The 15,243-nt window shown below is 38.2% G+C and overlaps 1 protein-coding gene across 2 annotated transcripts in view; it reads left to right on the top strand.

The window, feature by feature from the left end:
• sash1b (SAM and SH3 domain containing 1b) overlaps window positions 1-15,243 on the top strand; it is a 105,943-nt gene that overhangs the window by 58,102 nt on the left and 32,598 nt on the right. The window lies entirely within an intron of this gene.

Genomic DNA, 15,243 nt, shown 5'->3' with positions numbered 1-15,243 from the left:
GTGCATTAGACTGAAAAACTCTGGGGGCTCTTATAATTTACTCTCATGCAGAAGGACTTTATTTTATATGGTCAGTGATTTATATGAACTCCACTGTCCTACACAGAGGCATAAACACAATAACACGATTTACAGTCATTTCTTTCCCGTGTGGCTGTTTGTCATTTCTGCTGTGGGCGGCTCAGATGCTCCCATATAAAGCAGATTGGACGTTTCTAATGAAACTTTATCTCCATTTGTCCTTCAATGACTGTCTGGTGGTCATTTCTGTTCTGCAGTACATTTTAAACTATCCTCATCTAAAGGGTAATGTTGTTGTTTTGTTAAAAGAAATCTTTTGAAATGTCGATATGATTGATTTGTGCATTATGATCAAACAGAGTTGAATGTTTTAGTGACAAATATACTAACACCATAAAACATCTCGAAATTAAATTCATTGATAAAACTTAATGTTGATAGTGCTGTCATTACCCCTCCAAAATGATTTCACTTCCTGGAGGATCATGTCATTTTGGTTACAGATTCTTTAAAAATTGTGTTTATTAATATGTTATCCAATATAACGAAGACCATAACATGTTGTGCATATAAGACCCCCTATTTTTAGTAAATGAAAACATAGTTTTGTGCTACATAGTGGTTAAATTAATAATCCCGATTATTTTGTTCAAAATTATAATTGTTTGTTTTCATTTGAGAAATTCATTTTACATTTTATCAGAAAGTTTGCACTTTCACCTATAAGCAAAAAAAAGAGAATATCAACTCATATGCAATACGCATTGTTTATGTGACCTTATCTAGTTTCCTGATTTATTATAGGCTATTTATCATATAAATGATCACACTCTCTACATTATGAAATAAAAAGAAGTAAATCTAAACCAGTGAAATTCCTAATAGTAATTCCAAATTACTTACGATACATGTTTTTTATTATTAACAGCAAAAAAGACGCACAGAGGTTGCATATGTGCATTTAGTCTGCAGACAGTCGCTAACTAGATTCACGTTTGGATGTATTACAGTTTGTCACTGAGAAGGATTGATCGCAGATTTATTGGCAGCAAACAGTGCAAGCAGCTCGTGACAGTACACATCTTTTTCTCTCCGTTTTAGCCTGCCGTCCACATTGAGACAAATTTTGTCAACGAAGACGGATAATTTTTAAAGCACTCTCCCTAGTGGATACATTTAAAAACACTGTTTTTGCGTTGTAGTGTGGACTTTGAAAATGGAGGTATTTGAATACGATGTGATGCATATTGTACCCATAGTAGATATCTATTGTTATATTGCCATTCGTATGCCTGCTATAGTGTTGCTAAAGAGAAACGTTCCTTTGTACAGTCTTACTGCTTTCTCTGTTTCTTACAACAAACTGAAAAAGACACAAAATCACATATTTTAAGCAAACTCTGGTGAGTGTGCATGTGTGCAAATATATACAAGATCGCACTTGAAATCTGAAAGCAGTCGACTGTACCGCATGAACCTGATGAACACGGCAAACAAGAGCTCAAATGCGTTGAGATGGCAGCGTGTCTGGCCCGTTGACATTTAGCTGCTCAGTGCATCATGTGGACGCATCCTTCCAGAAACATTGATTTGGCATGAATATCAGTCAAGGAAAGATGAGACATGTCCAAAAACTGCTTCTTGAAAACTCTTTGCACTTACCTCTCTGACTCTAGACTTGCTTTCGTATCTTGTCAAATAAACCTGGCATTACCTTTGTTAGTTGCTTTGGATAAATGCATCCGCTAAATGTCAAGTGCAGTTTTATATGTAAATGAATATGTAAATGACCTCTGTTATCCTCTGCAGACCAGCTTGTTTGTCAGGGTTGACTGAGGATGGGCGTTCATATGTTAATGAGCTCGTTATTATTACCACTGCCAAACAACAAACAATTATTTTGTGGCTTCCAGCAGATGAAAAAATCCCATATACTTGGAAAAAAAAATGCAGATATGGATGTGAGATCTTTTTTTACAGTTAATGTGACATCTACAGTAGTTTAATTATTGTCAGAAAGCCTTATGCTGTTGTGGAATCTGATGAATATTGAATGTGGGAAGTGAAGCAGTTGAAGCTGAAGATGTTTGTTTTGGTTTTGTGTAGTGTAATGAAAATGTGCTGTTGTATTGCCATCATCTCATTTTGAGTGTGTCTTTCCCCCACAGTTAAATAAATGAGATGGCTTTTGGGAAATATGACACGCATAAAAACCTTAGTAGCATCAGAGGAATTATATAAACCCACCCGCTCGCTCTTAAGCGCTTCTATCATGGCCAAAAAAAAGAAGCACTTAAACGGCCGAAGTGTTGACGCAGAAACCCTACAGAATATTCATGTTAACACTCAAGGTCAAATAGCTCCCATGCGCCCTATTAAAAGTGCTCAAGTTGCCCAGAAGCCTGAGCTGAGGTTTATTATTCACAGGGCAGTTAATTTTTTATGGCATTAGCTCTATATGTTGGCAGGGAATACATGCATTTCATGGAAATTAATTACACTAATCACAAATCTGCAGCCAGATTTGGAGCATATCAAGAGAGTCAGGATTTTTACAGAAGATATAATTATCTTATTCTGCACATGCATAATTACACAACCCTCATTACATTACCTATTACTTTGATCATGTGCGCATAGCATAAAAAACACAAACATTATTACAAATCATTATTGTGCAGTCTATTTACAGTTTATCTCCTATAATGAACCGTCTGACCCCATTGACTTACATAGTATGTTTTTTCCTACTTGGAGTCAATGGGGTCCATCAACTGTCTGGTTATTCATATTCTTCAAAATGTCTTTTGTTGTGTTCAGCAGAAGAAAGAAATTCATACAGGTTTGAAACAACTTGAGGGTGTGTAAATGATGACACAATTTTCATTTTTAAGTGAACTATTCCTTTAAGCTGGACTATATTCTTCTAGATCTGCTGTACAGCCGAAACAAACTTTGTTGCATAATTGTCCTGTTTATCACCGTAAAGCTGCTTTGAATCAAATCTGTCTTGTAAAAAGCACTATTTAAATAAAGGTGACTTGACTTGACTGAACAAAATAACAAATTGTTAAACATTATTTAAAAGAGATTGCATATTGTAATTATTGTTTTGAACATCGGTGATGATAATAATAAGAAATGTTTCTTGAGTATCAAATCATCATATTAGACTGATTTCTGAAGGATCATGTGACACTGAAGACTGGAGTAATGATGCTGGAAATTCAGCTTTGCATCACAGGAATGAATTACATCTTAAAATATATAAAAAAAATGTAATACCGGTAATTGCTCAATATTGCTATTTTACTGTAGTTTTGATCAAATAAAGGCACTCTAAAATAGTACCAAAAGGTAATAACAGAATAGCAGTAACAATAACAGAAGTGGACCGAAACAGTCTTTGACTTCTGTCTCTTCTCTTTAAGTAGGTCCCGATCTGTGTTTCCGCTTGTTTTGCTGTGTTTCTCTGTCCTGCTCCTGCGGTGTGCGCTCGGGTGGTTTGAGGTTCGCCCCAAGAATCTTCTTCCGTACGCTGACTGTGACGTCCTGTCACAATGATGAATGGTCACCGAAAAGCCATCACATCTGATTTGTTTCTCCTCTTACCTTTTGTTTTTCAAAAAAAGAATCCAGATTTAGTTTTTCCGTGGATCGCAAACCACTGAGAGCATCCTAGTGGAAAGAGTGATAATTACACAGCTGTGGCCTCAGCATACTTCCTGTGTGGCGATCACAAGGTGACACTCCCTCGGGACACACACAGCACGCTCTATTTTCTCCTATATGGCGTCCACAATGTTTTCCATTTTTATCATTATTAGATATAATACTTACTTTGATGTCTGTTTTACTCAGAAATAAGTCACATTATGTAAGTTAAATGGGTCGCAAATGCTGTTTTATTTTGATTTTACACTTCGAGGAACTATAGTATAAATGCATTTAACGTAGCATGCTTTGGGAACGAACACCTTCACTGTCTGTGCTCTGTGTTTGCAGACGTCCTGAAAGACGATTCTGGTGTTTTGTACTTTCTCACTCATTCTGTGGTGTGAAAGGGAGCATCTGTTTCTGTCGCTGTCTTGTTTTTCCTGTCACTTTCTCCGTCTCTGGTATCCTAGTTTGGCCTGAACACAGTTTTGTCATGTTCAGCACAGATAACTTGAGGCATTTTCATCAGACTGTGAGGGATGCTTGTTTTAAAGGAATGTTATACTGATAAAATCATCAGTTTTGCATCCTTGATCACACAGATGTATATTAATAGGGACTTTCTCAACGGAGGAATGTTTTCATAACAAATGGCGGAAGTACCTGCTTTTTGCCGTGTTCGCACCGCAGGAACTGGGAATGATTTTAGTTCTAGGAACACCTTTTGAGATGAGTAAATTAGCTCCTACTTCAGAATAGGGTCTAACCCTAGACCGTACAAAAATATGGACGTAGTGTCCGTGGCGTCACCCGTAGGTTTCTGAAGAGCACTTTTGAAGCTTTTTTTGGACTTTTAACATTTCATTTATAAAGGGTAGTTCTTGAATTGGAGGCTTTTTTGGGGATGTTTTTTGTTGTTGTTGCTTTCCTTCCTTCTCTGTTTGTGGTTAAAGGCAGAAATCTTTGCGTTTTTGCTTGATGTTTGTTTTGTATCGTCCTTTATATTTGAGGTCACTCGATTTAGTCCATCCACATTACAACACCACTAACTTGCCATTAAAGTTTAACTGTTTAACCAAGATCAAACCAAACCCGATTTTCTTTTCTTTCTTTTTTTTTGCTCTTTATGTGAGCGTTTTGCTGTGAATCTGGCTTTCTGTACCCAAATGCACATTGAGCATTTTTATTAGAAAATGAGAAATGAGAGGAAACTGGCTGACAAGGATGTTATTAAGCTGCTCTCCAGGAAGCAGCCATCAAAAATATCCTCGACTGGCTTCTAAACCCAGCAGACAGTAAGTCTGAGGCCTTGCGTGTGGTTTCAATGGGGTGATTTTGTGTGTTTGTGATGATTCGCTAAAGCTGAAAGCTAATATCCCTGAACTGAAGAGGAATATTCTCTCAGTATGAGGGGAAGCATAAATCTTATCAAAGTTAACTCTCCTCTCCCATTTGCTTTTCATCAGCTTCTCTGTTTGCTTAGCCAAGTCTCCACCTCAAGAATAGAATTACCACTCGGATACTTCTAAAATCTGATTGGACTACAATATTAAAATGGTGATAAATGGACACCAAATACATTTTTTTTTTATATTAAGGCAACAAGTTGAGACATTTATCAACTGTAAATAGTAGAGTTGAACGATGAAATACTGAACTATTTCTTGGCAGAAGATTTTTCTTCTTCATAATTAATATAATTAGTTGTATATATATACATGTATGATTGTAACTATTAATGGGGTATTGATGTCTTTTATCATACTCCAATGATGCATATACAGTTTGTATTGCTTTCTTTAAGAACTTGCTGCAACATTTCTGAAATGTTCTTCTCTGTTCTAATGCTCTGTTCTTGGACACGTCTGTGACTCTGAGGACAGTTTTATGATTCATCCTCTGAACGAGAAATTACACTGGAACAGGAAAATAAAAAGCTTTTGGAAATGGGAGGAACAGCTATGAAGTGGGAGCAGAGGTAGTTTAGAAAGGGATGGTGTGAGAGGAGAGGAAGTGAACGGACAAGAGGAAGATAAATGGAGCGCAGCTGGGTAATTGAGATATCAATCTGCCCGGTGGTGCTGCTCTTATTGAAGATTGGATTGGGATACGGAGACACTCATTAAATAAGGCGAGACCCAGCAGAGCTCTTACCAAACGCTGATCTGACTGCAGTGGGATTCAGAGTGGCTCGGTTTTAATTGTGCGATTGGATATTACACAGTTTAAACAATTAAATCTATTTTATGTTAAAATCCAAACTACACCTTTAAATGTTGCTCCTCTAATGATAATGTTTTTATAGCGATGATGTTAGATTGGATTTCCTTTTATACGTTCTCAGGGTGACTGTCTTATTGAATGTTCTGAGTGAAGCAAGGCGGTTTTCTGTGTCAGCATGTTTTCAGGATGGTTTTAAGCACTTGTGGTGCGGCCGGCGGGTGAAACGGGCTCTTGTGTTGGTGGAGACTGAATCTTATTGACGGGGCAGAAAGCAGTGCAAACCTGACACTTGGGCAACCAGCCTTAAATTGGCCACATGGGGAGGGAGGGGAAGGGCTGGCCCACATCGACTGAAAAATCAATCTATTTCATGATTCATGATGCGTATTGAATGCCAGCAGCAACGCTTTGACTCCTTCATTATTGGATGTGATGTCGCATCTGTCTAGTGTCTGATGTACATGATGTGTGAAGACAAAAGATGCTTAATTGTTTTGTTGTTGTTTTTTAATTAACATCATGTAAAGCAAGTCATCCAGATGAGTTATAACTATGAGACTTATAATCAACATGAATTCAAAATGGACTCCATTTATTTTCTTAATGAATGTTCCTTCTTTTGTTGTGCACAATTCATCACTGCAGATTAACTATAAAGAAAAAATGTTTGCCTTGGAAATCTTGTCACTTTTGATCATTCAGTCAATTCCCTAAAGAGCCCTGCACATGACATGTGGACAAAAATATGAATATTGTGGCCATGAATTAAGAATTCCTTCTCTCGTTTTAAGTAAATGTGCACAATATAATAATTTGTTCCCTCTTTTTACTAAATCGTGCACACAATATAATCATTTGTTCCATTAATTTAGTAAATTGTGGCCATGTTGTACTAATTCGTTCTATTGTTTAGACTGAACTAAAACGAGGTACCGAATTATTAAATTGTGTGTAAGATTTATTTGAAACGAGAATGAATTAATAAAATGAGCTGACATATTAGTAAGTCGGGAGAATGGTTTGTTCATTTTCCCTCATGTCATGTGCGGGGCTCCGTAATTCCCAATAAATTAAATCTAATCATTATTTTCTTGAAGAATGTATTGTTTTACTGAGAATAACGAAGTGATTTTTGAAGCAACGAAGTGGCGCAGGCTAATTAGGTACTTTATTTGTTAGCGATCACATCGTTATCTACATTTAACGTTGGTTGCCGTTGCCTCAGTGGCCAATGAGCTGCTGCTCAACATTCAAATACTGGTAGAGTTGCTGTTAGAAGTCTGCAGCGCTTTCAGAAACCCTCCACCTTCCCCAAGCTCCACCTGTATGGATTTGCTATGGGGGTTATTTCATGTCTCTGTACTTGCACCTCTTGTGTTGTTATTCCCCTTCTAGCACTCGCAAGTGACGATTCTCTGTCAACCAATCAACGTTCTGCAGTGAGTCTAGCTCCACCCTTTAGTACCGTACTACTTTGCTAGGTACCCCAATGGAACGGTCCCAAAAAAGTGGTACGATACGGTTTGGAATTAGGGTACCATTCACAACTTCTGAAAATGGAAACTGCAAAAATTGTGTACTGTACTGCTGGGTGGAAACAAGGCATTAATGTACTATTATGAATCTTTTAGAGGTAAATAAGTACAAAGATGTCCCTTCCAAGGTTTTTTTTGCACATTTATTTTGAGAGTGTAGGCAGTATAAGACTGTTATGGAAAAATAGACAGGTTGTCAGGAATTCAGGTGGCGGTGATGAATCTGCTGGGATGCGTATGATGTGCTGCCAAAAGGATGTTGTGTAAGCAGTAAAGATGGTCCCTAGAATGTTTCTAAGTGAAACATCAAGGTGTCAGAGGCAGTGTGCTGGAAAGGACAAGCTCAGAGGAGCGAAGTCAAACCATCAGGAGCGTCAACAGTGAGATGGCAGAGAGAAGTCAGCGTTTAACCCAAGAGGACGCACCACCAGGAAGAGACGTCGCTCAAACGTCACAGCGCCTGCCGTGGCAAACAATAGTCCTGCGTTCAGTACTAGATGAGAAAGACAAGGGTTCTTTTTTTAGGAAGAAATGATTGATGTTTTGCGGTTGTAGTTGGAAGTGAAGCTGAAATGGGATTGCAGCTTTGTGGAACTGAAATGTTCATGGTTAGCCGTCTTTTTCCTTCTATTCTTAAAGGGAGAGTTCACCAAAGAGGAAAATTCTGTCATCATTTACTCACCCTCAAGTTGTTCCAATCTGTATGAGTTACTTTCTTCTGTTGAACACAAAAGAAGGTATTTTGAAGAATGTTGGTAACCACCAGACTTTCAATAGTAGGAAAAAATACTATGGAAGTCAATGGGGCCCAACAACTGTCTACCAACATTTTTTCTATTTTAATTTTTGGGTGAACTATCCCTTTAATTTTCTTTATTATTTCAAGTATTACAGTTCCTTCCTTTGCCATTGTGTAATATCTGATCCCCAAATCAAAACAGACTCATGTTCATGTTATTCTAAAGCAAATTCCTTCTTTAAATTCACTTTGATCTGCTTAGGTTTGTTAGATGAGATTAATACTAAATTTAATGGATTATACTCACTCTTTCATGACAGCTGCTTTGGTTCAAGGTAAGGTCACCTGCAGGATTTGTTATCGTATAGATGACTTCATGTCATGCTTCGGTGGTGTAGCTCCAGGTCTCCGAGGGAACGTCTGCAGGCAGTTTGTAGGAACTGATTAAATCTTAATTAGGACTTTCACAATAGATGCACTTGTTACTCTGAGGTGGGCCAGCTATATGTGGGTCAGTCACCAGTCACCTTTATCAGCAAGTGAGAGCTCTGAGATGTTTTCTTTGAGATGATAGCATGCTTAAAACCCTGCAGACCGATGTGTGGCGGATAATGTCCATAGGAATTTTAGATCACTCGCCCGTAGGTAATTAAACGGCACAACGCCACTCCTCTAAATTAAACATACTCTAGAGTTTAGAAAGGGAAAGGGGTATTTTTTGCATGAGGAGGTAGATGAAATGTGATAGTCTGGTTTTGTCTGCCTGCTGAAGGATTTGTGGGATTGTAGTGTCATAGTAACTGAATCCAATGAGCCGGGCAATGGTGTGGAAAAATGCGAGTCACAAGGTTGAGTCTTTGAGACGTGTTTCTTAAAGAAATTATGAGCCATTATATATTTATGACCATGATGCTATAGGCTGTTCTTCTGTGGTTCACTTGGCTTCTATTCCACTCAGTCTTTGGCAGAGCAGAATCATGTGACCATCAGATAAAATATAGGAAAAATTATCTCTAATAATAATTATCTCTTGTGGTGCTGCTATTTTCCAATTGAAGGGTTAGTGATTTGAACATACTCTTAAGTGTAAGTAATACACTTTAAAGGGATAGTTCACTTTAAAATGAAAATTCTGTCATCATATACTCACCCTCAAGTTGTTTCAAACCAGTATGAATTTCTTTCTTCTGCTGAACACAAAGGATGTCAGTAACCAAACAGTTAACTGGTCCCATTGACTTCCATAGTATTTAAAAAAAAATTCCTACTATGGAAGTCAATGGGACCAATTAACTGTTTGGTTACCGACATCCTTTGTGTTCAGAAGAAGAAAGAAATTCACACAGGTTTGAAACAACTTGAGGGTGAGTAAATAATGACAGAATTTCCATTTTAAAGTGAACCTATCCCTTTAACACAAAGCGCATCATGCACAATTGTGCATCATGTGATACCTTGACATAAAATATGTAAACATGCTAAAAACACACGCAGTATTGCAACAACTAGAATCATTTAGTTTCAAGACTAGTTTCTTGTTGTTTATCTACAGTACATGGAAGTCGGTCTTGATATTGTTCTAAGATGATGATATTGTTTTCAGGTTTGAAGACCAATATTGCATTTTATGTTTTTATTTATTTATGTAAACACAGGCTTAGTTTTATCTCATTCTATTGGAGATTATTTAAAGGCCCACTGAAGTGCCTTGGAACGCGCAGCTTTGTATGATGCGTTGACGTAATTTCCACTGAAACAGGACATATTGAATGGCTCCTCCCCCTTTTCAAGTAGCCAATAGCGTTTAGTTTACCTCACAGACCTCAAGTCGTACTTGACAGCGCCATGGAAGCAAATCCTAGCGCTGATAGATGTTGGATTCAATAGCAGAGGTGTGAATAAATTCTAGCCTTTTCATTCTTAACCAACGTACAGTTAGAAAACGGAATAAACTCGAGCGTTTGAGCAACCGAACTCTAGTCTCCAACCCATATTGATCCGTGACGTGTCAATGGTCGCTTTGGCCAGGTGGTGTTTATAGCATAGGGGGCCTGGGAGTCGCGGGACGCTTTAGATTCTGAGCATTTGATTGGACAGAAGATGTGATGAGAAACTGAAGTCCCCGGTGAAGTCATAAAAATCCGTGATCCATTTTAGCGGAAGTGAGTTGTTCTGAGTGAGTTGACTGTACATTTTGAATGCTTATATCTCCTAAATGCGAATTTTTGTAATTGTTTTGGAACACAACATCTTATTCATAGCCTTGAGGCAAACATATTCATACTAAAAGCAAAAAAACGTACATTTTGAGTTCAGGGGGCCTTTAAGTGTTTTGGCTCCAGTGTTCTGGAGCTGGCAGCGTGTGTCAGCGTGTTGGTTTATCATGTGACAGGGAGCGCATTGGTGAGTGACAGCTGGCTACAAAGAGACGCGTCTGTTTAACCCCATGTGCCTCTAGAGACCTGTCAAAATTCACTTAGCTGTCTGTCCTTGTTAGACGGGCCACGCAGACGCCGGCCTGCTGCCCAGGAGGTCGTCACGGTTCAAGCTGAGGCAGTGTCTTGAACACATCGCTCATCTTATTTACAGTCTGTTCACTTTATATCCCACAGAATATGTGTCCGCTGGGAGTGTCATGAATCTGTCATTTGTCACTATTAACATCATCGTGAAATTAACTGTGTTATTTACTTTCTAAATACAGGTTCCTGATGCTATTGTGCACAATTGATCTTTGCACGTTATTCCATTGGGGAAAAAAAGGTTTGTCTTTATAGTCTTTTGTCAAAATGCTCCTCCTCTGAAATGAATTTCCGGCTCAGCTGATGTCACCAAGGTCATATAGCCAAATATCATCATAGTTTTATCATATCAGATAGGGTCATAGTTTTAGGTAATACTTTATGAAATATTGCCAATAGTTTCCACAGTAGTGGTGGTTAACTATTATGCTTTTTTTATATTTTCAACTGACTTTAGTGTGTAATGTTGCTGTTTGAGCATATAAAAAAAAATCTGCAAAGCACAAAGTCATGCCAAAGGGAGTTATTCTCTATATCAGTGTACTCTGAACTCCCTGAAGCGCCTCTATTGTAGTCTTGAGTTTTCTTCTGGGAACAAACACATCACAATGTTCCTTATTTAAATATTTCATATGCAATATAAAGGGGCAGGGCCTGGTTGAATTGAGTTAGTAGTGTGTTGAAACTCACGGTTATGGTAAGGGGCGGGACATCTCCCAAACACGCTCAAAGCAGTTAACCAATCACAACACACAGGTCCAGCCAACCAATCAGAGCACATTGCGCTTTTCGGAAGGAGGGGCTTCATAGAGACCGGAACTGAACAGAGCTTTTTTGACGGACTGGGACGAGAGGTGCTGCAACAATGTTAAATATGGGGAAAATAATGGGGTATTTGTGCACATCCAAGCATGAAAACCCAGTAGACCCCAAAAACAAAATCAAAACTTTATAAAAGGGCATAATAGATCCCCTTTAAAAATCAAGACTTTATACTTTTCACTGTTGAATATCACTATTTTAAATACGTCACATTACAGAAGTAAAATGGGGTGTAAATGCTGTGTCACTTGTATTGCTGGTATTTATATGGTGTGTGTTTGTTTTAAACCAGTGACAAAATTACATGCAGATATGAGAGTTTGCATTCATAAAAAGCTTCGTAAATTGTAATTAGTCGATTGATTGGCACAGAAAAGTTGATTGGTGTAATTGTGTGAGATGCTGGAACGTCGAAACATCTGGCAAACCTCTGAATCAGCCCTGATTTTTCAAGAGGGCAAATTTAAAGCTACATAATGCGAAGACTAAATAAATATGCTGAATGAATTTACTTTGCACAGCTGCGCCCCCGTTGGACGTGCTTTCGGCTATTCAGACACAGAAGGTCATGCTGAGTTCACACAATCACACAACATGACCAACATGGCGCTTACGACCCCAAGAGAACCAGATATCCGGAAGCATCACTCTAGATTTTGAGTGATAGCTGTTATGGGCATGAGTCACATGTGTGTTCTCGCTTGACTGGATGAAACAAACAGAAAGTCAAGGCCTTGTGAATCACTCTGTGTTCACCATGCCAGAGCTGTGGGATTCTGTGACTCTCACTGAGGGGCCGCATTCTCCCTGAAGTCCACGTCCAAGGTTAGATTTGTGCCAATAGAGTCGTAATCACTATCTGAAACTTGGAAAATTAAACAGGCCTGTTTTGACTCATAAAGACAAAGGCAATGCCTACGAATATGCCTACTTCCATTCTATATAACACTATGGGCCCTATCATACACCTGGCGCTGCATTGAGCCGGGTGTATGTTAGGGCTGCAAGTGTTTTTTGCTAGTTTCAACCCGACGCAGTTATCATTTTCCAGTCCTGCGCCAACGAGGTGTTGTTCAGGCGCATTGTTGGCGCGTTGCTATTTTGAGACAACTGAAATAGACAAAATAACAAAAAAAATACTGCCTATAGGTGCACATTACTAACGCTCTCTTTAAATAACAAAAAAAAAATTGTGCCAGTTGGTCAATGGCGCAATATATATATATATATATATATTTTTTTTAAAGAACACATTATTAATATTCGCCTATAGGCGTGTCCACAACACGCGTACACTTTGTCCCGTAAATGGTCTGCTCGCGCACTTTTACCTCGCTCACGAGCATATCCAGTTTCTTGCTAGAGAAGCGTTCAGTTCTTCCCTTTGCAAATTCCATCATGTAAATAGCGAATCCGCCATACCGTGAGCGCAACTGGCTTTTAAAGGGAATGGGAGATGAGACTCATTGGTTTATTGCACGTTACGCCCAAAACACACCCATTACTCATTAAGAGAATAGGGACAACCCTTTTATGCTGCGTTCACACCAAACGCGAATTGAGTGTCAAATTCGCGTTTATCGCGTCTAGTTTAACGCTTTAACATTTTGAATGCATTCGCGCGTTCAAAGCAAGCGTTTGAAGCGAAATTGACGCACGTCCGAGGCGAAATCCGCTTCTTGTGGGAGGGGCAAGTGCTAGGCGGTGGTCTGTTTGCAAGAAAGGCAGCAAAATAAAAAAAAATACTATTCTGTTCTACTCTGTTCGCGTTTGGTGTGAACGAAGCATTAGACCATGCACCGGGTGTGCCGACCATTTTTCCCGTCCACTTTAGACTATGCGCTTAGGTCGTTCAGATATGGCCGAGTAGTATCATAGGCGAAAAGTACCCGGATTACCTACTACTTCCGGCGAGGTTCTGAAGTGAAAATTCGATGGACACTTTACTATCCCATGAGGCCATGGGAGAGGATTTGGGACGCAACTGACGATGCAGGTCACATGATAATGACATGGCGGATGTTGTACAGTACGTCCGGATTACATTCATACTACATAGAATGTCGTTTTTTATCAGTTGTGAAGTAAGTATCAAAATATCAAAATACTTTTTGCAACTTATTTTGCCTTTTTATGTGACAAACAGAGTGCAGTTTTCTGAACTGGTGCAGTACTGTGACTGTGAGTGAGTTCAGCCAGTGAGGAGAGACGCGGACAGACAGGCTCAGTTTCTCTGCCGGTGCACTGGTGCGCTAAAGTGCCCTTTCTGGGCTTATCTCTGCGCCCTCGGGCATGTGCCCGCCGTCCACAAATACACACAGACATGGTGCAGCGCAGCAGCAGACCCCCGACCGGCCATCTGCTCCTGACTGTAATGTGCACTGCTACTGATCTAATGACGGCAGAACCCACAGACAGACTCGCAGTCACTTCCTCGTACAGTCTCACAGATCAATAGTGCTGTAAGTTTGTGATATTGGAGAGAGAACAACATGACACAACAGATAGATCACTCTCATTATAATCAGTGAAGGTGTTTACACAGTCCTATAATTTGTAGTTGTTCAGCAGGTGAAAAATGAGCAGGTAACGGAATGTTTCATCAATGAGGCAATAATTACTGTATTCATATACCATGGTATTTAAGTGTTTTCATCCAGTTATGCCTGAGGTTGTTTGAGATAATACTGCTGTCCAGACAAACCTCTTGTAGTTCACAGTGATGTCAAACTCTTGCTGTCTGATGCCATCTACTGGCGTTTCGTGCTCTGCATCTTCAAACCGGTTTTGTTGATGATTCTTTGAGATTGTTCACCAACCAATTAGTAGTAAGAATATTTGGTTCCCTAATGAGTCAGTCTCACAAATACTGTCAAGAAATATGCAAGTGTTAGTTTGTTTATTTATTTATTTTACTTCTCTAAACAAAAAGAAAAAAACTGCAAATCTTATTTTGCATAAAAATTATACCCTATTTTTCATATTTTATATTATTATAATGCATTTGAAGTCAAATTTTCTCTCTCTCTCTCCAAAAAAAAGGAAATTATATTTTGCATTGAGAAAAGCTATTTTTACTCAATATATTATATTATTATATAAAACCCATATTTTACTCTCAAGTAAAAAAGAAGAAACATGAATTGCCTATTTTTTTAAGTCAATCAAGTCAATCTCAATATTTTAGTATTATAATATTTATTATATTAGTCATATTTTACTTTCAAACCAAAAAGAAAAAAAAAACCATGAAGAAGATAAAGCCTATTTTGACAAGTCATACTCAATATTTTTGTATTATATTATATTATATTATATTATATTATATTATATTATATTATATTATATTATATTATATTATGCAAGTCATACTATATTGCATCTTTTTATATGCAGTACAATCTTGTAGAGTAATTTTAGAATGTGGAATAATGTTCTTAATTGTTATAGGTTTAAATTTCTTCATTCAAAATATAAATTGGTTATATAAAAAAATAATTGCAAATTTTTTTTTTTAAATATATATATTGAGTAAAGTATAAACCTGACATTTATTTGTGAGACTAATATCTGTCATTCATCTGTTTAGGCACACACAAGTTCTTCGTATCAAACACACTGTTTTTCTGTCCCCTCCTGAACTCGATTTCCTCCCGTCAGCAGCATAAGGGTCGTATCTCTTTACCCGTGCTGATAATAAGAGATCTGTTCAGCTTTTGTCAGG

This window comes from Phoxinus phoxinus (assembly GCF_949152265.1).
Source record: "Phoxinus phoxinus genome assembly, chromosome: 13".
NCBI classification, from domain to species: Eukaryota; Metazoa; Chordata; class Actinopteri; order Cypriniformes; family Leuciscidae; genus Phoxinus; species Phoxinus phoxinus.
The sequence above is the reverse complement of the archived record's forward strand: the minus strand, read 5'-3'. Positions and strand labels throughout refer to the sequence as shown.